The sequence below is a fragment of the Notothenia coriiceps genome, unplaced genomic scaffold, assembly GCF_000735185.1.
Source record: "Notothenia coriiceps isolate Sejong01 unplaced genomic scaffold, NC01 NC01_scaffold00000339, whole genome shotgun sequence".
Taxonomy (NCBI): Eukaryota; Metazoa; Chordata; class Actinopteri; order Perciformes; family Nototheniidae; genus Notothenia; species Notothenia coriiceps.
The window spans coordinates 16,214,575-16,238,125 of NW_011333040.1; positions in this window are offsets into that span (position 1 = coordinate 16,214,575).

The following is a 23,551-nucleotide window of genomic DNA, read 5'->3' on the forward strand; positions in this document are numbered from 1 at the left end:
AAATAAATGTATCCCTCGTCAGCATGCCCGCGACGGAAGCAGTGGCCAAGGGCTGCGTCGCACTTCTGTTCAGCAGGCGACTTGACACTTTTACAGCATTTCCCATTAACCCCACTCCGGTCTTCCTTATTTCTGAAATACACTGATTCTTTACACCTCTGCCCCCGGACTTTCTTTTCTTCATCTCCTTCTATAGAGGGCGAAGTCCACCCCCATCCCTACTCCTTCCGGTCCATCGGAGACCCGGAAGCGAAAAATAATACATTGCGCAATGCTCAATGGAGCAAGAAAACGTATCTTGATCCCCGCTTGATTGTGCACGAACTACACTATGATGTTTGTCGTCGCAATCTCTAAACAGCATCATCTTTCCATGTCAAACAAAGTCGACATTTTGTCTAAAACTGTTGAACATCACTAAGGCTATGAAAAGTACGCGACTACAAACAATACAAATCCCCATTCTGGGCTCGCGTATGTGACTGTAACTAGGCGTGATGCACCAAGTGTTGCGACACGAACTTATAGCAAAGAGCTGAATCTGGTCATAACTTGATTTACTACTGCAATAATATATAGTAGATTGCTGGTTTGTAGGTATTACTTTTATCAAGTATACCCTGTGTTGCTCTGTACAGTGTCTCGTAATGCACAACAGAGACAGACCACTTGCGCGTCTATCGCTTCCCGTCTGATGATAGTCGCAGCAGGATGCTGGATCAGCTAACATACTCAGGAATAACATAGGTAAGAGACAATGTTGTGTATGAAACATAGAAGTTAACGATATCCAGCACGTAGCGACGAGTTAATGAGCACGGTAGTTAGGCATTACATTTACTTAGCCTTTGTCCATTCAGCTAGCCTTAAATCATTAAGTTATATTTTATTACTCTAAGTAACCCGGGAGAATGGTTAACGTAACGCGAGGTCGTGAATGTTGTTCACTGGGAAGTATTTCGCTGAACATTTGTAAATGTACGCCTACAGCGCAAGGTCACGAATAAGGAGTGCAAGGATCGTAGTTTGAGCAGTTTAAGGTGGCAGGTAGGCTTCATATTCTTATCAACAAACAGTTAAATTAGTGTAATCATCGAGGTGGATTTGGAAGAAAACATTACTTGAGAGAAACCTATTCACAATACAATAATGGATCATGTTGCTGGACTGCTAAAGGTTGTGGGTGACCTTAACAGTCTCTATGTTTATATGCGTTTACTGCTCAGCTGTAAGAGCTGAACCAAAAAAGGCTGACCGCGGCGTTTTGCAGTGGATCAAATAGTTATCAGCTGTGCCTCTAGCTGACATGGAGAGAACTGATTTCAGTGGACTCAAGATTAGTTGTCTGGGTAATGGAATATTATCTTATAGACAGCAAGTCACCAACGCACGCCCCTGTCAGAGACACACGATGTATTGTATTGTGATAGCGTTAGCAGAGGTACATGGTGAAATATTTTGTTTTGGTACGTAGAGTAATCGTTGTAGAACGCACTTGGTTTTTTGAACATAGAATGTGGTGGTGCATACAACTTTATAAATGTGAAGCACTGTATTGCGCTTTATATGTCCGTGTGTTCCAGTTTATCCGTCACGCGTTTAACTCTGTTGCGCGTGCAGTTGCTGCTTAGCTAATTCCAATGCTGTGTATGTCCGTCTTACACAATTACAACATAAAGTCAGTTGTATTAGTATGACATAAGTTTGTGCTTCATTCTGATGTCAATAAAAATCATTCTGCCTCAACTGCAAAGATGTGACTGCACCAACATGCATGCACTGCCTTCCAGTTATGGTGAACCAAATTTGTTGTACACTCAACATACAGGCTGTGGTGTAGTGGACATGAACAATGTCTGGTGAATGTATTTGGGTAATCTCATTGTGAGTGGCATACTTGACGAATGGTTCAGGGAAAACACCTTTTTTTATTGGTTAGAACAGGTGGCAGGTGAAGCTATGGTATCACTACATATGTGTTCCTTAAAAGCTCGGGTCCCTGGTTTACAACTCCCCAGTTGATGAGCCACTGGACCCTCTAGATGGAACCCCCAAGCACACCTCTTCAATGAGAGACGTGCATGAGTCGGATGAAAGATCCCGACCCTCAGCACACACCAAAAGGCTGGCTTCAACCTGCCCTGCCTGAAATGTAACTGCCACTGAGGATTTGTCCGCCTGTCCACGTGGCTGGTCTGGATGGCAGCTTGCTGGTCTCTGCTCAGTCGCATTGAGGCAAGAATGGCCTCAGCCCAGACCCCCATGCCTCCTTCACCAGCTCCGGCACGTTGAAAATGGCCCTGATGTTAGCTGCAGCTCTGGCTCAAGGTGACAAAAGCCATGCCATGCCACGCGCGCCCCTCAGTGCAGACCTGAACAGTCCTACTTCCTCAGTGAGCGAGCCTGCTGGCGAGGGGTTGTATATCTCCGCTCTTGCTGTTGGTTAGAGTTGAGACACCGCTGGACTACCTTTTTGAAGTGCCAGGCTTCCTCCACTGGGCAACTCAACTTCTGTGGAGCTGATCTGCCACATGCAAATATTGCCATGCGCAGCGTGCCTGCATTTGTACATCCCCCGTGCACACCACAGACAGCGCGCTCTGCATCCGCGCCATCCTCCTCCCATATAGACGTACAAAATAAAGTAAGTACCAAGTTTGTTAACATGCTATAAATAGATGAAATGAGCCAATACAAGGAGGTCGCGGATCTGGGGTGGGAGGGGTTTATTTTTCCATAGTTTTGTCCTCTTGTCTGTTGTTGTTATTGTTTGGTTTTTTCTGTATTTTTGTAATATTGTGTGTATTGGTTGTGATTGTACATTGTATTTTTTTAAATGTGTATTATATTTTTGAAAAACATTTGATCAAAAAAAAAGATTTGGTCCAGGATCTAGACTCCAGTGTGTAGTTATGAATTACATAGGAAACACATACCCAGTGACCAGAGGGAGTCACACACAGCTGGCCCTAGATAACCAAAACAAATTGACAAGATAACCAAACATCCTTGAATCTACACACAGCAAATAAACCTCAAATGACACCAACAGATGTAAAAAGGAGATCACACATATAGGGTCGATATAAAACTGGCCGCTTCAATCTGAAGAGCAACTAAAACAAAACACGGGAGTGTACCTTGTTCTTGTGAACACTAATGTTATCCACAGCATACACACCTGTATAAAGTACACCCGTTCTAGGTTCTGATTGGCTCTCTAGGTTGGCATTCTAGCTTCTGACTGGCTGTCCAGGTTGTCAATCACAGCCGTGGTTCATATTATACTAGTCGACTCGTAACATCGCTAAACTTCCTTTCTTGACGGTTTTCTCAGTCAACTAATGCTATTGATAACAGTAACATAAATTAACACAGCCCTGCACACTGCAGTCATTATATGCCGGGTCTGTGGTTCATCATCTTCTTTTTCATTCTCCTCCTTATTGACTGACATTAACGTTAAACATTGCACTCATGTTACTCACCGAAACCTTGTAAAGCCGGTCCCGCATGCTGGCTCTTACAGAACCGACTAACTCCTCTTTCGTGTATGTACAGCTCTCAACGTGCCCAGACTTGTAGTGATTTTCACCTCGTTTTATACTTTTATTCTCATTCTGAAAGAATGAGGTGAAATGTGACAACGTGACGGCCATCTTTGTGTTGGTGACGCGTATTGTGCGGGACCAGAGACATGTAGTTCACTGAGCGGCTTAACACAAAAAAATGTGTTACTTCACAGTTTTACGACACATTTTTATTTTTTTGACTTGCAAAATGTTCTTTTAAATTGACAAACATCATATGTGTAGTTCGTGGCACAATTCAAACGGGATCAAAATATACGTTTTCTCTCTCCATTGAATTCAATTTTCCGCTTCCGGGGTCCCATGAGTTCCCCCGGAAAGGGAGGGACTTCGCCTCTCTATACATGTGGTGTAGTGACGCGTCCTAAAACCCGGAAGTAAGCTGCGCTCGGGTTCCCTCAACACAAAAGCAATGGGATTTCTCCATAGGATTTTGGAAAATAGCTGGAAATAAGGTCTGTGGAACGAACCTGTTAGATAAATGCACATTTTGTTCAGCCAGATAATATCCACATGTCTACCCTACTTTTATTATTTTCGAATCATAAATCTAATCGATAGATTTATGATCGATAGATTTATGATTAGCATAAGTTCGTTCATGATGGCTCATGTCAGCGATAGTGATGACATCGTTGCAAAATTAATAACCAAGTTAATTAGAGGGCCTATGTTTAAAAGAGTTCATGTGCAGGCCTCGCTCTGTAAACAGTGTTTCTGTCGGAGTGGAGCTGCTTCATGAAAGGATGTGAGGAGATTATATTTCAGCAGATGTGTGGTTAGAGCGGGGATTTCCTCTACAAACTGCATGGTTCACAGAGACTGAGCAGTGCTCTAGATCTAGATTTGAGATTTGTAACCATACAGCAGTGTATAAAGGGATGAATCTTATGATCTGCTCACTTTTATAGCTCCACCAAGAGGTCAACGTTTTAATTTATGCTGTGAAATATCTCATGTATGGAACCATAGTTTGGTACAAGTTTTGCATAGATGTTCATGGTTCTCAGACGACGAGTTCCACTGACTTTAGCAATCCTAAAATAAAAATGTCTCTAGTGCCTACATCAAGTCAAAATATCAGTTATGACTGTAAGGGAAACTTCTGCAGCAATGGAGAGACAGGACTCAGAGAGACACGAGGGGAGTTGGAGCTTTGATGTCAAACACTGATGTTTTATTACAAGTATCGGCCGGAGAATTTCACATCACAGGTCACAGCAGCCAGAGGTTCTGACTGCACGGGTGGGTTGCCATGTCAATTCTGCCCAGCCTCTCTCTCGATAGACCTTTTAACTAGTTTACAGAGAGTTCTGGGAACATTGGAGATAGCTCCAACATCTGGAGACACTCAATCACTTGTCTGACTCTTAGACTCTGTGACCGAGAGTTGACCGGTCATAGACTGAGAAATATATAGACTGAGAAATATCAACATATGACTGCATTAGCACATTCCTTACGGGAGATAACAGAGTCAGGGTTGGTCATACACGTCAACAAGCAGAAAGGTTAAATATCTTAGGAGTAAGGAAGAATTATTCTCTGACAGTACAAACAGGAAGTCAACCACAAATAAGCAGCATAGAACATATCCATGGTAACATAACAGTACATGCTCAGTCTATTTGCTCATTGGTTCCCATGGGTGATGTAGCTATAGGCATACAGATGCTAGTTTACTTGTCCACTACTTTTGTCCCGATTGAAATATCTCAAAACTATTGTATTACATCTATTATCAAGACATTTGTTTTGGCATTCACTACCATCTGTCATTCGGTCTGCTTTTTCCCAACCAATTCCTGCTGCAAGCTACTGTTCATCTCACTCAGCTGGGCTTTAAATACCTGGCTTCAACTCTGTAGACTCTGCTACATTGTTAGTTGTTGCCCTCTCGTTGTAAACCCAAGTTTGTTAACCCCTGTGTTCTGTGCCTGCCTGCAGCCTTACTGCCTGACAACTGCCTCCGTACCATACTGGATAACTCTCTGGATCAAAGATTTCCCCCTGCACTCACCTTGCCTGGCTTGCTCTGCTCAAACCTTCTGGCTCTCAACCCAAGTACCTGCTCACTTCTGACCAAGAGACTCCTTTTTTTCAATACACTCTTTATTTTACAACAGCTCCCTGTCTCATTGTTGTGTGTGCTGCATTTGGGCTCAATCGGTCATCATGCATAAAACCATTAGCATGAATTGTAATATATTTTGCAATTCCCCTGACTAATTATAGCAACATCTGGTCATTTTTTATTTGACAAATTCTTCTTGAAGTTACAAAACTGCCAAACATGGCTGTTTCTAGTTTTTCCTAAATGAGCAATTGCTGCTTTTCTGTAATATATAATGTTGTAAACTTGTTAGCGATAAGAAGATAATCTTAGGTGCTGTGAAAATGTTTTTTCACACATGTTATGACATTAAATGGCAAATTAAGTCATACGTTAAAAAAAAGAAATGTACAGATTATTTAGGCCTTACAGAAAATAATAATAAATTACAACCGTATTGCCATATGTTTGGGTTTATACTCAAGCAAAATTGAAATGACATGTTCCAAGACACTTCAAGTATAATACTGCATAGCAGGAAAGAGTTTACAATTGATTTTTTAACTAGAGGAAGGGGTCTGTTTACCTTAAATAACAGCATTTAATTGAAACGATCTGGTGTCTATTTATCACCTGATATCCTGGCAAGACCAAGAAGTTGTTAATTGTAGCTTTGGGAGAGATATTCTGCAAAAGGAGGATTTATTTTTTAATGGATGTATAGAGCAACTCTGCCATATGCCATATCTCATATGTTTTCCCAACTTTTCTACCATATGCACCTTTCTTTTTTAATCTCAGCAATTTGACCTTTGATCCGAAAACGAGACGTCTGATAGGATAGCCAGACGCCCACATGTGTGTCAGTGTCAGAGGTTAAGTCTCATGGGAGGGGTTCCCGTACCAATGGCAGGCAACCCAAAGACAAACCAATTTGCCAGAGTAACTGACTCTGACACAGCCCTCAGACTAATCAGCCACTTCTGATTGCTGCTAGTTTGGCTGTCGATAATCCCACAGTTATAGATGTTTGGTAAATTCAGGGAGGTAAGGACCTTACATTTGCTAAGATCGTTGTCCTAACAATGCTGGTATAAACCTCACATTTTTAAAAAGCTTCTGATTTTAAGGAGCTATAAAAAAAATTATGTTTTCAACTAATTCCACCAACCATTTAACTTAAGGTTCTTCCACTACAATTGCAGAATGTTAGTGCACTACAAGAGGCTAATGAGTATGCTAACTGGAGTCATGGCGTAGTTAGCTAACAATTAGCATAAAGACTGGAAGCAAAGAAAACATCTAGCTCATAAAAGTGACCACTTTAAAGCTCCCTAGTTTGACATGATGTGTTTCGTTAAGCCCGGACTACAATGTTCAAATACTACACCCCATTGTTCAGCATAGTGTAACTTTGTTTGCTAAGCCTTATTAAAAAAAATTATGAATTGTGGAGAAAGGGGAAAACTAAGATATATTCACAGAACATGCAATAACATATGTTTCTTCATGCAAAACAGATCCAGGAATTGTTTTTGATTCAATTATGTTGTTTATATAAGTGGTCAAACGAAGGCGGGTCATTTGGTCATGTGTGTGTCTGTGTGTCTGTGTGTGGTCAGTGTGTATGTGTGCTCATTAATGAGAGTATGCCCAAGGACCTCTTGCGGTTGCCATGACACATGTTTTGAAATAAATATTTATTGACTGTTTTCTATGTTTTCATTGACTGCTGACTCATTACTCTTCATTGGCTGCACTTTATTGGCTTATTTGGTCAATAGGTTTAAAGCTAAAGGAACCTAACACATAGCTAAGTACATTGCCGAATGTCTTTTTCTTTTTGCAACAATTTTGTCTTTTTATTAAGCTAATTAAGCAGTTAGCCTCCAAAGAACGCAAGAGAGTGAATAAAGTGTCTATTTCATGGAACATAGAGTTGGGGATTGTTGGAACAGCGAAGACATCAGAGGGTTTCAGTTAGTCTTATCTTGTTTCTGTCCAGTTTGAATGAGGTGTGTTGGTGCTTTTGTTGTATTTACCCAATAGGTATAAGACAAGCTTTTAAGTTTAAGATAAGGAAAAGGAGTCCCACAAACACAGTGAGTCAGACAGTAGCTCCAGTAAGTGGGCTGATAACACAGAGGCAAGCAATCAGTTTCCCAGGGGGCCAAGCAAGCACAGCGCAGTGCTTTCACATCTTCTTTTCATCTGTCACCCATAAGACATACACCCAGTGACCCACACACAGTACATCAACTGGGCTTAGCTGTTTTACAGTATGTTTAAAATCACATGCTATATAGATATCCTGTGTAATGTATCATATTTATCAATCAACAAATACAGAACTTCCTAGTGTTGTGATTCCATCATCAACCATATCTGTAATGGGTGGTTTGCTTGAACACAGCTATCTGAGGCTGTAAAAGGTAACATTCATCACCATGAAGGACGCCCACCTCTTAATATAAAAAAATGCAACTCAGATGGCTCTTAAATGTCAACATGCCACGCTGCAATGAATACACACTGTGTTTACAGGCCTGTAAAGCAATTCTAACTCAGGGGGTAATCTTTATTGTACCCACCTACCTTCAGAGAGAGCAGATTGTGTGGTTCTGATTGTGCAATCCACTAAAGTTCCCTATAAATATCTCTACTGAGCATGACGGAAGAGGAGACACCATTAAAATGTTGCTGGAAGGATTTGACCCAAAGCTAGCAAAGGGGCTGATTGTGACAGGAGCCTTACAGTAGAAAAAAAAATAACTTACATGTGTGGAAAATGGTATGAAAGAAAGTCACTGTAGCACAGGGAGATTGGTGAGGCCTGGACTATCCACATGTCAAGGCACTGATGTGTGCAAGGCAAAATAAATGTCTTTGATCATTTCCTTTATGTGACATATATAGCTCTTACACAAGAGTTTCCTCATTCTCCTGATGCAACAGTGACATTGATTTTTCTTTTAAAGCCCAGCCTTAAAACATGTTGGAAAGAGTACAATGGATTTTTTGTATTCACATTCATTTTAAGTAACTTTGTCTGCATCATCGCTTAACCCTGGAGACATCTAACTCCTCTCAAAGTCTTTTGCTCCTCCATCCTCACAAAACCTGCCGATCAAATACCATCACCAGAAAGAAATTGATCATGCATACCAGTTTATGACCTGCCAACTGTTCTGTTTTGGAGAATGGATGCAAACTGCAGTCTCACATTGCCAAATAGTCAGCCCCAAATTCCCCTCCAGAAAGGGAAAGCCATAGCTGTAATCTAAGTGATTGCTTGTCAGGACTACATAAAAAATACGTGAATTCAGCTCCAATACTGATTACAGGGCTTGCAGCAAGCTTACAGGCATAATGAAATATGACAAATGATAAATAATACCAATTGGTCATTCAGACTGAAAAACTAAAATGACAGAATGGAAAAAAACAGCCCCCCTTCATCACAAACAGTATTATGGTGGAGCTGTCCGTAGTGCTGAGATTTTACACCACTGCTTCCATTCTTACTCGACCTACTAATCAAAACCACCCCATTGCAAAGAAAGAATTTGAAGGTGGACGAGCCAGCACTTTATCAACCTCACTTGCTCATTGTTGTGGGACATTCTCACAGAAAGCACATTTGGACCAAGCGTGCCAACGCCTGCTCGCCCTTGGCTAAATGTGCTGCTGCCGTTCAACTGCCACAAATGTAGGTGGTCATCTCATTTGTGTAATTGCATTTAAGAGCCCACTTGCCTCCTCATTGGATGAGTGGAAATATAATGCCTGAATTTGCAGACGGCACGCTTTCCGTTGTGTGAAGTAATAAGATAAGAGAGTTGTTGGCGCAGAATCAAAAGTGACATCACCTGATAGGAGATGGTGCATCCAATTCTGAGAGCTATAAAAAAAGACTCAGACAGTAACAGGAAGAGGCTTAATAGCACCGCTGCTCATCAAACTATCTCCGCAAGAGGAAGATAAGATCAAAAACTTCAAGGCGCCGAGATAAAAGCAGCACGGCCAAAGATAGACCACCACAGGGCATGATGGGATGCAGAGGCCGAAGAGAGAGAGTGTGTGTGTGTGTGTGTGTGTGTGTGTGTGTGTGTGTGTGTGTGTGTGTGTGTGTGTGTGTGTGTGTGTGTGTGTGTGTGTGTGTGTGTGTGTGTGTGCATTCATACTTCACTGGACACTGATTCTGCTTCAGACAGAACACACTGATGGAATTCACTTAACCTCCTGCAAAGCCTTACCCCCTCCACCTCTCTACACTACTCTTTCTACATTACGCTCTCTGACACACACACACACACACACACACACACACACCACACACACACACACACACACACACACACCACACACACACACACACACACACACACACTACACACACACACAACACACAACACCACACACAACACACACACACTACACACGAGTCGCAATTTGGACATGCAAGTACCGGCGGCGGGGAACCCACTTGTGGAAACGGAGTACCTACCCAATTTTTTAGTCTAAGTCTACAATTCCATTCTCTTTAGACAAAACAAACATAACAAACTGCGGGGTGTCGCCCACACTCCCGTGCTCGAGAAACAAAGTTACCTTTCACCCGCGCCGGCATAAATGGTTTCACGTAAATTTGAAGTAGAACTAATAAGATTTGTAGGTCTGCCCTACGAGGAGAGTGGCGACTACTGGGTCCTGAACGCATCTGCTCCTACGGCTCAGTCGGCTCACGGCCCAGACTAAGCCACGCAAGCCCCCGCGCCCACCCACACCGAATCTCTACCGTCGGACCTTGGCGGTAGTAGGGTCGTACGGCTACCCACGGCCGACGAGCATGGACGACGCTCGTTTGTACTTCACGCGCCTCTAATTTGATGCTCGCTTCGATGAGGCTAGATCGAGGAGGGGGCAACAATGGTCAGCAGTACTACGGCCTTGTGTATAAACTTACAACGGGGTATATCAGGTATCTCCGTTAAGCTATATGTAGAACGTGATTGTCAGGATTACGGGGTATGGACGGGGACCAGACGTTGACCTTTATCCGCGAATGTCTATATCCTCTACGTCGCGGGCTGTGTGTGTGTGTGGGTGTGTTGTGTTGTGTGTGTGTGCTGTGTGTGTGGTGTGTGTGTGCTGTGTGTGTGTGTGTGTGTGTGTGTGTGTGTGTTGTGTGTGTGTGTGTGTGTGCTGTGCTGTGTGTGTGTGTGTGTGTGTGTGTGTGTGGTGTGTGTGCTGTGGTGCACTGTGTGTGGTTGGTGATAAAGTAACATCTGATGACTCAGGACAAGCGTATTTGTAAAGACATGATCGATAAGAGAGAAAAAGAAAGAAGAGGAGATCTAGTGAGGACGGGGGCGAGGCCTGCCTAGTTGGACGGTGCTCCTGAGCAAAACTTATTACTTACGAGCGTGTGTAGCATCACTCAGTCTCATCACTCACTCACCNCACACACACACACACACACACACACACACACAACGATGTGTTGTTGGGTCATTGAACAAAACAATCAGGACATTATTTTCAATTGTTGAACAGTTTTTATACTGGTTCACTCCTGGCCCATGTTTGTGGGTCTAAACATCGCTGACATGGTTGCGTTTCATCAATCGCATCATTTGAATAATCAGTTGTGAGTTTTTATTGACATTGTGTGTTTGTGTGTGCAAATAAAAAGATGGACGTCAACCACTCCTTAAAAAACAGGATCATATCAATAAACCATGATCATTCAAGTAGAACGAGCTGAATACTGTACAGTTGTCACTAATGATATTAACTAGGGCTCTCTTCAAGTGTCCCAGTAAACGATTGCAGTGTGAAACTGAAGCCCTTGAGTTCCAGTCATCAATCATTTGACTCTTCAAGGCCTATGAATGTCAATAAGATCTCACAACTGATTATTCAAATGATGTGATTGATGAAACGCAACCATGTCAGCGATGTTTAGACCCACAAACATGGGCCAGCAGTGAACCAGTATAAAAACTGTTCAACAATTGAAAATAATGTCCTGATTGTTCAATGACCCTGAACGGAGGAGGTTGCTGGTGTGTTCAAACAGACCTTACAACTTGATGAGGATGTAGAAACATATGACAATATTAAATTGATTCAGTACATTGCCAATACATTTGTCCAATTTATCATGAATGTTGGTGAAAACCACTCACGTTTGTAGTCATCTAACTCAATAGTAATCATGCAATGGCCAGACCTAAACAAAAAACGGCAATTGTTCTGGGTGGCGCTAAGCAGAGGATGCAGCTACAGTGCCATTCGAAAATAATACCACAGATGGCTGAAGTAGAGGTCAATGTTGCAGTAAACAGATGAACAATGTTAAGCCCACAGTCCAAAAAACTAATGAGTTAGACCAGGGGTACTCAAACTTTTTTATTAAAGGTCCACTTTTGAATTTTATACAAGGTCACTGGTTCGGATCAATGCCAGTAAAGTCCCCCCCCTCCCCGGAGCGTGTCGTTGCAGTAAATTAAAGGGTGTTTCATGTTGTCGTTGCTGTGGACCTTCTTAATCTACCTTCTTAATCTACCTTCTTTGGGGCCGCCCTTCTGGTCCAAGCACTTGCCTGCCTTGCCTGCCGGCCAACGGCGCCCCTGTATACACACACACATTCCATACATACAGTATGGTGGCTTGAACTAGTGGGAGAAATGGCACTGTTTGTCTGTAGCCAATGCCTTGAACCTCGGCAAAAAAGGCACTAGAAGCATTAGAAAGTCAAGGTAAACTTGCGGTTAAATTGCAGTCTGCAATGCGTGTCACGCTCGCGCACACAAGTAAATATATATGCATGTTCATTCTCACAACGCGTCATACACAAGAAAATATACATTAATTTACAGAATCAGAACGTTTTTATTTTTTTATTTTGTATAGGGACACAGGGTTCGGTCCGTATTGATTTGCAGTTCGGTCCAGATCCGGACCTTGGTCCGGAGTTTGAGAAGCCCTGAGTTAGACTATCCAAATACAGGCAATTTAGCTAATTGAACGATAAAATTAATGTATGCCTCTTAAAGAGACTATGATGCACTTGATTTATATTTAGACATCTTCCACCTTTAAATGTATTGCAGGGACAGAGGGATATATTTTTCACAGCCAGTAGACAGAACCAAATACATATAAAAAGAGCTAAATAGGTAGATATATATACAAATCTAATATAGACAGAATTAAAGATCTATTCATTTATCCAACAACGGTGCCAGCTGTTCTCTCATTAGGGCGGATTGCTTGAGACAGAAATCATTCACACAGCAATTTAAAACCAATGATGCAACTGTTAACCCACTCAGTCTAACAGAAACGTGTGTGACTGCTCCCTGTACAGCTGTCTGGAAATAAACCAATTAATGCAGCTCCGTGTCTCCAGGGAAACGGACGGTCAGGACCACATGAGAATACATGGCCTGTGTGTGCTGACAGTGTCAGCCGGCAAATTCCCATTGGAACGAACAGATGTACTTGACGGTGAATTAGAAGACTAGCTTATGTTTCACAGCGCTAGTTGTGTGTGTGTGTGTGTGTGTGTGCTAGGTAAATAATGGTTCACTGAAAAACACCCTTCGCTGTTGGAGTCGAGGAGAAGGGGTTACGATTTCTATCAGTATGACTGTTGTGAGCATTTGTGTTGCTTAGTTTTCACTTTGTTCTTTAAAGAATTCAAGGTTTCATGTAACATACGACTGCTGTTGGCGAAAGTGTGCATGTAAATGTGTCTCTGTGTGTGTGTGAACCCTTGACATACTCTTTTTTACGGCTAGTTTTTCTAGTACAGAAAATACCTCGTCTAACATATACAGCATATACGCATATATAATGGCTTGCGACCATCCTGTATGAAACAACAGTCAAGGCCAGAAATCTGACTGCATCGGAGTCCAGCCTGTCCACGCTGAACACATTTTGGATGGAAAAAGTGATTTTATTTGCTATGATATGTCTCTATTAGTTTGTTTTTCAGACAGAGGTGTGGTTTAGGCAGGTGGTAGTGGGTCGCGTTGGAACTCAAGTCACACTTTGGGGAGTGTTGGTTGACTAGTTATAGATAATGGGACCTGTGTGGCCATTAATGATTTATCACGTTTTTCAAATTTAAAGAGGCTTGAAGCCCCCATTCCGTTCTTCTTTCTCACACAAATAAGTGCAAGTTTTGCGACACAATTATGGCAAGCTTTGCTTAAGTTACGCCGTGCAGATTTTTCACTGTGATGCGAGGGAGCCCATTTGTACAGTTGCAATGACCGCTTCCAGAGTAATCACAAACTTGAGGGTTTACTGAACAAATAAGAAGATAAATAAGAGAAGAAGGTGGATTGCAATTAAACAGCTGTTTTGTTAAAATTGGTTTTAGGTTCATTCTTGTCCTATATGTGAATCTTTGCAACATAATTAGCTTCATACAGCTTCAGTAGGAGTGAGGTGTCAGAAATGGCTACTAATTGAACTCCTCAAGTGTTATTCACTTCTTACTGACAACAAAGCTGAGAGCAAGAGATCAAAAGCTCAAGTAGAGTTCCTATGATCTGATTAGCATTAACTGATTTAGTAGAGATTTCAATCCCTCTGCCTTTTATCCAGTTTGGACTTTGGGTCAGTCAATTCTAAATGTTATGCAGATTGATCAGACCTGCTTCTCATTTAATCACTTCTCATCAGTCTCTTTCTTTTCTTTAGAAGACATCTCCAATAGGCGCTCTTTATCCCATCGAGGCTTAGATAAGCAGCAACCTCAGTGTCTGGAGTGTGAATAACTTTCTCTTTTTAAAAAAAATATAATTTGGTCGTATGTAAGTCAAAGAGAAAATGATCCTACTTTTCACTTATTTATTACTGCCGTTATGGTCTCAATAGCTAGTTTTGAAGTCTTATTGAATACGGCATAATGTTCGCTTTGTAAATGATAGTCCAATTCATAGTAATACAGAAGCTGAAACAGTGTATGCTTTACGGTGGGACTTCTTACCTATAACCAGTGTGTTTACACTTCATGAACACACACCACATATACTGTATATTATGGTGTCACATCATTTGAAGAAGTCTAGGGTCTTTTAACATAGCAGATGGTGAGTGGACTAGACCAGCCCAGTGCTGCTAAGAAATAAGTTCATACAGAGTGTTTCTGCACCTCATCATTTCAACCAATGCCAACAGAGTTGATGGGAGAAAGTACTGCACACCTTATGTAACAAGGTGGGAAGAAAGTGTGGAGCACTGTAAAGTCACACTCCATATTTTTCAATTGCAGGCTTCTGAGAAACGTTCAAAGATAAACTCTATTAAAAATACATACAAACTTCAATAAGTATACACTTCACGAGACATAACATGGTTGGAGTTATGTAGCCTACCAACAGTTAGTAAATAAACCAAGACTGGGACTTGTTGACGGTGTAGCAACTCTGATAGGTCATGTTGGAAAGGTGTACATTCCTACTTATTTACCTACAGTGTAATCATCTGGATTTATCTATTTATTTCTTTTTCGGGGTAACACTTTATTCTAACCCCAAAAATGCAATTGAAGTTGTGTTGCCACCTTGCTTACCTTGCCTTGTGTTGTGTAGCAGAAAGCTCTGACTCTGCACAGCTCCCTGTGGAACACCGCTACATGTAGATTCAAAAGTAACTCTCAACGTATTCTGACCTCAGCTCACTCACGGCAGGTGTACACACCTCCTGTACAAAGACACACACTAAATATCTGCACTGATTCACACGCCACAACAAGGCTCAAAACGCTGAGTTACACATGCTTGTATCAACTGAGCTTGTGTTCGGAATTGTTCAATATTTTCCTTTTCCAAACCTTGGGAGTATACAAAAACATGAACACACACACATAGACCGCCTCTCTCCCCGTCTGAGTGCCCTCTCCATTGCTCTGCCTCTCTTAGTTAGGGCTGAAGAGGCTTTTTTGTAGCCTCGAAATAAACCTTTCACGGCACGGCAGACAGACAGCCCCCACGAGGGAGGCTGGATGGGTCTGTGCTGAGTGCAAGGTGAGAGGGCTGGGGGCCGACAGGCTTGGGGTGTCTGATTGGATTAGGTTCTAGTTGGAAGTGTGTTGGAACGGGGTCGTTGAGAGGTGAACACTCTGGGGCTCTGGGGATGATAAAGCGGTGCAGGAGAGGCAGGATGTCAGCGGACTGGCCTGGCATGTAGCCAGACACAGAGGCTGGGGAAGGGTTCAGAGGTGGGTAGTTAAGGTTAAAGTGTTTTAGAAATTGCATGAGTCACGCTGCTATCAAAGCGTGTTTGGTTCCTCTTCCGATCTCAACTGCAGTGATTGGTGTTCAGTAACTGCCCAACATTTTCTGCATCATCACAAGACCAAAAGTCTTCCTTGTGCACAAGAAATTGTATAATTTATAACATTAATAATATGTAAGCTCACTATAGGATGAGTCCTTTTCATTCTGGAAATTTTTTTTAGACAACCCTTAATGTTATCGTATGTTAACATCTGAATATATATTATAATATAGGCTTTTGCTTCCAGATTTGGCAGATTTTAAAGACCAATTGTATTAAAACAAAACAAAAATGTTAAAGCTTTGTGTGTTTTGCTGTTTATTGTGAACTGTGAAGCTGTTTTTATGATATCTGGCTTCACTATCCTCAGACAACGCTTTTCCTAACTTTATAAAACTTTAGGTTGAACTCACCTTTTAGAGCAGTCCGTTTAAAGTTATCTCAAGAGGCTGCAACCGCTAACACAAAGAAAGACAACATGTGTTATAATTATCTCTCTTTTGTGTCATTTGGGCCAGAAAGTGATTTCACTCGACTCAGGCGCTTCAATCTTGGGATTTTTGAAGAACAACAACTGACATAAAGAGCAATTATGCTTAGACGATGGCTGAAGCAAGAAAAAAGAAATGAGTCTGTGAACTGCATGCGGATTATTCACACAACGCTAGAATTCAATTTAAAAAGAAACTAGTCTCTCTTTTCAGTTTAAAACAAATCAGAAAATTAGCTTTTTAGCCTCTTATTGATTAAATAAAACCATCTGTCACTACATTTTTTTTCTGACACTTCTGGCAGCATGGAAAGTCAAGGCACCAGGCATCAGGTATCCAGGCATCCCTTTGCCTAGCAACAGCTTCAATCTCCCCCAGGGGGAACCCAGGGCATTCCCAAGCTAGATAAAATGGATAATCCATCCAGCATGTTCTGGGTCTATTTCCGGATTTCTCCGACCAATTGGTACAAACAAACCTCTAAAGGAAGGCGCCCATGAGGCTTCCAGATCACATGAAGTCACCAGTAGCTCTACTCCAAACCCTCACCTGATGCCTGAGCCCCTTCACTTTAAACTCTACCAAAAACATAAAAAGATGAACACTGACAAAATAAACTTTAAGAAAAAAATCAAGAAAGATAAATTGAAAAGGAGACAGCAGGAAATAGCTAAGCAGTTTATGATGTGTCATTGGCTGTTGGGCAGGATCTGTAATCCAACAGGCCAATGGAAAAAAGCCCTTTGGCCAACGAGTCACCAGGCATCACTATCCATTTCACAATTAAAATATACGGAGGGGGAGCTGAGCTTGGCTCAGTCGGGGGGTCTGAATGCCTGAGCTCACATTCGTCTTCCAGTCAGCAGGAGGAGAGAAAGCATCAGGCTAAGAGGATTAGCCCAAATCCTTGCTGATTTTTCTTTTTCTGCGGGTTAAGAGGAGCCAAATTGAAGCCAAATGTCCCAGCCGACCGCCAAATGAGCATTATGCAATCTCTGCCTGATTGTCTGGGGTTTTGGGGCTTTTTGTTTCCCTTAAAAGGTTTCTTGTTCAGAGATGGAAATCCAAATGATACGGGGGCCGCCATAATGTTTTTCAGATCACCTCAGCAATGCAGTTGAGTTCTTTCTATGGAAATCCCGAGTCAAGCAAGCCAAATATCAATGACATACAACAATCAAGCCATATATGCTTCCCTCTACAATCCACAACATGGACTGTGTAGCTGCTTCTGGTAAGGAAGCCTCCATCCACTTTGAAGTGAACAAGCTGCGTCTTTGTCTTTGCTTTTAACCCTCATGAAGCATTAAGGATGCTGAGAGGGGAGAGGCACTGACCTTAATGTCTCTGAGTGTTTGTAATCTATAAATGCCCTGCATAGGCCATCAAAGAGCAGGATGAATACTGAACAAAATTGTAAGCTTGGTTCTCCCTCACACAGTCTTTACCATAGCCATGAAACCATATCCTTTTAATAACAGTGAGTCACTGTCTTGCTCACATACATCAGTGCAGCTGAACCCTTCTGTCATGTGTGGAGTCTAATCATCATTAGACAGTACATTTCCACTTTTCATTAGTGATATGCAACCATTGATGCACTCTGTTTAACATCCATCAATGTAATTTGATTTTTCTTCCCTGTATTTATACATCTGTGTTACAAATTCTCAATTTGGGCCGCGCTTGAATAAGGTAAAGGTACTGCGGCGTAGTTAAACCCCTTCCTTCCAATGTGTATCTCTTATCAATATAAATGTAGTGTTAACGCATGCTTCGCAGATGCAAAGCACAAAAGTCTGTATCTATATCTGCCTGAAGACAACCTTTAGCAACATTACTCCACCCACATGAACTAGCACAATAGCTTTGCGGCAACACAAAAAGTAGTTATTGAGATATTTTTGTGCAGAACAAGAGGAACCAGCATAAAAACCAGAGGAATAAATCACAGAGTAAGTATGCAAACCGAGCCAAATGAAGCTTAAATGAAAACACCATTAAGAACTTTTCCTCTGTGTGTCAATGAGAAAAGCTGCTAAGAAGCTCCAACTAGATTAAGCAAGGCTAAAGCTCCCTCCCTTCAGCCCATAATCGTGTTAAGTCATCTTGGTTATTTAATATAAGTTATCAAACCCTACGGTTGGCCTCACATTCTCAAGTTGTGTGAGTCGTTGTTTAATTTGGCTGTGGAATCGGCGGGTGTAGTGAATAAACGTGAGCAGCAACAACAAGATGCCTAGATGGTTTTGGCAAAGAGGCAACCTGTGGTCTGGCAGTCAAATATCATTAATATCAGATTGAACTTTGATTTCTCACTCTGAATTTACACAGCTGACAGGATTGAGGTGATTGAAATATATGGGGGCCACCTGGCCTGAACCGTGTAGTGTTGTTGTTTTGATTCCTTTTTGCACTTTGTAGCCATGGTGACAGCAGCGGACTGACTTCTTCAACTACAGACACTGTGAGGGTGTTTGCTTGAGAGGGTACAGGCACAGCAGCAAGGCCTCCTGGGAAAAGCGGACTGTGTGTAGTCAGAGTTTGGCTCATTTTAGCCTCTGGTCAGGCTAGGCTTTCTGCCCAGAATTCAAAACCTGTGTGTGTGTGTGTGTGTGTGTGTGTGTGTGTGTGGTGTGTGTGTGGGGTGTGATTGTGTTTGACTAGAGTGGGGGAATGCTGGCAAGTTATAGGGTCTGAGTGGCCATCTTGAAAAGAGGGCATGTCTTTTATCTTTTATTGAGATATCCAGTGGTGACTGAGCCTGGCCTAGTTCCTTTCACCCTCTCGCCTCGGGCAACAGCGAAATCCAACTGTACAGTTGCGTGTGTGTGTGTGTGTGTGTGTGTGTGTGTGTGTGTGTGTGTGTGTGTGTGTGTGTGTGTGTGTGTGTGTGTGTGTGTGTGTGTGTGTGTGTGTGTGTGTGTGTGTGTGTGTGTGTGTGTGTGTGTGTGTGTGTGTGTGTGTGTGTGTGTGTGTGTGTGTGTGTCTGTCAAGGAGAGTGACAAGTGCGCCCCGAGGGGTCAGAAGGAGTTGATGAGCTCTGGTCATGCTGCCCTTCTCCTGCCGCTATCAAAGCACTCATACACCAAGCGAGTCCCTCCTCCACACTCACACCTTCAATAATTCTTTCTCTATCCATGCCAATGTCAGGGATTTTTTTACTTCAATTTCCCATCCATCCTTCCTCCAGCAGAAATCCCAAGTTTCACAAGGTATAAAGGTCGAAACAACAACTCCAAGCCGCAGATATTGCAGATACTAAGCCGGATGTGATGGTTTTATATCCTTTTTCGGTACAAATATTACATTATCAAATGTTTTATCAAGCATACACATATCCACAGCCAAAAAGAAACAAGAAAATTAATAAAAAATGTAATATCCCAAAATCCAGCACATAAAAAAATGACACTACAATGGTCCACAAATAAAAAAACACAACTTAGATAGTGAAATCTTCTTACCACGTAGAATCAAAGCTACTGTAGCTATATCTCAAAGCAAGCCCAAGAACATTCCAACACAACACGTTCTCAAAACTGCTACTTTAATGAAGCATGATGTATTTCACACGCCACAAAGCATCCTACTGATCATTTCAGCACTCTGACAACACTCACAACGCTCTACAACAGTAGTAACACCCAACATTTGCTGTCACGGATTGCTCTCTCTTTCACTTCTTTCCTCTTCGGCCAAATGTGAAATTGGCCTCCTATCGGCTCATTCTGCCGCCAGCTGGGATGCTCACTCTTTGGGGCCCGGAGCTCCGAGTGATCATGGGTTCAGCACAACAACCCTCGCACATCTCTATCCTCCACCCCTGCACTGGATATCCCATCAGCTGCTGGCCCGTTCCCTGTATAGGACGTCAATGTTCTTCCCTTGCCATATTCGTAGATCATCTCTCCTGCCTTGCACATGCTCCCCCTTTCTCTCTCATGTGCTGTAGCTCTCTGGATCAGAACCATCAGCAGAGTTTCAGTTTTTTTTGTTCCTCCTGCCGCTGTCATGCCAAAAGTCACTTGTTTGGCGCTGAAGAGTGCTGGCTGGGGGTTATGTAATTATACTCTCCCCCCACTCAAACACTTTCACGGTGAGATGCCCAGCATGCAGGCATGGAGATAAGAGTTGATAGTCCATGGACTTTAGAGCAGGATATCTGGGTCCCAAACTGGCTTTTACTAAAACACTTACATTTCCTGAAACTGTATGGCCATTTGAATGTGTAGATCTTGTCAAAAACAGCAATTGGTTTACTAACCCTAACCCTTCTTGCTGGTTCTGCCATGTCGTGTATAACACATCTGATACAACTCTTGAACAAACTGTGAACTTTAACATATAAACTTCATATGGCAAACTTTTTGGCACACAGTTGCTCAATTACACATCCAGCAGGCATGGATTAACAATGTCATGTTTTGGTCACATGATGAATGGTACTCCAATATAATCTCTTTACAAACAAACCATGTAGCCTTCAACGTCAGATTATATTTGTAGCCATCGCGACCTACGACACCTTTTTCTGAAACTTAAGGGTCAATTCTATTTTCCAGGTATCAGAATTTGCTGTTGTCCCCGGCTCATTCAGGACTTGTGGTGACCAAGCCAAGACTCCCTCGGGTGGTCAGGCTAGCAAATTCTGTTGACGGTTTGAAAATCTAATACCAAATATTCTCTAAATAAAATGTCCGACCTGGAGTTTTAACATGACTTTAACAAACCAGAACATGATTGGTACCCATCTTCTGAGCATCATTCACATCAGTGCCACAAGGTGCCTGTGCAGAACCTAAAAGATATAACAAGATGATACCCTATCCAGAGAAAGCCTGTTCAACCTGTTGCTGTCTGGCAGGTGATAAAGGAGAATCTGCTCATACAACCATAATACACATTTTCTGTTTCTTTTCTTTACATTTTTACTTATTTTCATCTTGTGTCGCATAAATCGACAGTTATTTCAGCGTTTTTGGATGGTAGCAGTGACTGGAAAATTGCTGTATAAAATGCAGTCCACTCACTTGGCTTGGATCACAAATGTTAACAGTCCCCTTTCTTTTCCATTTCACACCAGCCTCCATTCACCTTAAATCACCCCCCTAATGAATCTTAAACTCTTAGACACGGTGATTAACCCTCTTTCCTGTGCAAACAGCTAAAACAAATGTTTTAAATCAAACCAAACCAAAAACTGTTCTCTGAATGATCTGGCCCACAATTTCAGCTCGTGCCCAGTGTGCATATCTTAACGACATCATTAAAGCGATAATGGCCGTTGTTTCATGGTAATAATCCGTGCCTTGTTATTGAGAGGCTCATTGTTCTGATGATTGGGAATTCATAAATAAAAGAGCAATATAACTTTCTGAAGATCTCTCTGTGACCACTAAAGTGTTACTGAAGATAAATCGATGGAGATAACCACATCTATTTAGAATAGAGTTGGCAGGCGATGTGACTGTGCGTGGCTGTGGCGGCTCTGCCTTTGTTCTTTGTTCCCCATTTTCAAAAGTGTTCTGAGCTTTCAACGAAACTAGTTAAGAATATTAAATATGGCAGGGATATGAGAAAAAAAACTAAAACATAATATCTAACCAGCGTTATGAATGACTGCCATTAATTAAAGTGGCAAGTAGTATGTAGTCAACATCTCTAAGTAGTCAGAAGGATGTAGAAACATTATATATTTTGTTAAAAGCAGGGTTAGGTTTGGGAGCTTTTGAAAATGTGCATTTCAAAATATAGTCTTAGTTTCAGAAAAATAAAGAATTAGTGTAACTTGTAAACAACTTCCTTCTTTTTTGACACTTAATTTTAGATTTTAACATAAAAAAAAGAGTATCTGATACATCTTTACATATTTTGAGTTAACACATGCTTTTCTCTATAAACCCTACTCCTGATAGCTTGTCCTGCCTGGGTTTTAAGTCTGTTTCAGAATGGAGTAAGTTCCATTCTCATGCACATGTGTATCTGCTCATTGGTTAGCCTAGAAATGCTATTCTTTTTTTTAAATAATGTTGTGGAAAAAGTAGCCTCACAGCTGTACGTGGAGCCAAATATGGTCAAGATGTAAGCTTTATGAGATAATTGCCTCCTTAGAAAAAAAACGGTGTTTTGTCTCGTAATGGCACTTCACTTTGTTGCTTCTGATAACTGCCATGGGAAAACTAGCGTGCGCATGTTTAAACTTGTGTGTATTTCCAACTTCTCATGCAGCCGTTAACTTTGCAAAACAGGCTTTTTCACATCTGATGCCAGGAAAGTTTGGCTTCACTGAAACGGCATGCTTCCATGTGCTTTTCTTTAACCGGCATAACCAGATTTCCTATTTAATTAAAGGAAACAGTTGTTGCTTGTATTATTTAAGTGGGAGGAATGAAACAAAGTACAGGAAGTCTTTCATTCTATCGAGTTGTGTCATAGGCCCTACTCTTGTGTTCCAGTGAATTGGTAACACTTAACATTAATGTCAGTGAGTTCATGGCTTACCCTTCACCAATATTACCAAGTCAGCTCATTTTGTCTCAGATTGGGGATCTGTAAATCTGAATAAAACTACAAACACCAAACAATATGGACCTATAGCACTAATTATGAGCTTTGTTTCTGGAGTTGTTTCTGGAGTAGAGTAGTAAGTGGAAAGTGGACAATTGTGTGTCTATCTCTGTGTGTGTGTGTGTGTGTGTGTGTGTGTGTGTGTGTGTGTGTGTGTGTGTGTGTGTGTGTGTGTGTGTGTGTGTGTGTGTGCGACACGAGACACGCAGGAAGATAGTGGGACAGCCTATAGTGGACAGAACTCTGCCAAGAATCATTTCCTGTGGGTTCACTTTCACAGTTTAGTCAGAAGCAAATCCAGAGGAGCCCTTTCTTTCTCTCTGTGTCTTCCAGCTGTGTGCAGTTGTGTACCTGTGTTCCTCTTTGCAGAAAGAATGTTGGAGGAAATTGGAAACATATTCCATATGGCCAGGCACATGGTTATGTTCAGCTGCGGTGTGAAAATGATCTAACTCCAATTCACAGAGTCGATTCCAAAAAAACGCATGCACTCAACATCCAGCACTTCTATACTGCAGTCTGTGCATTGTGCCCACATGCTCTTA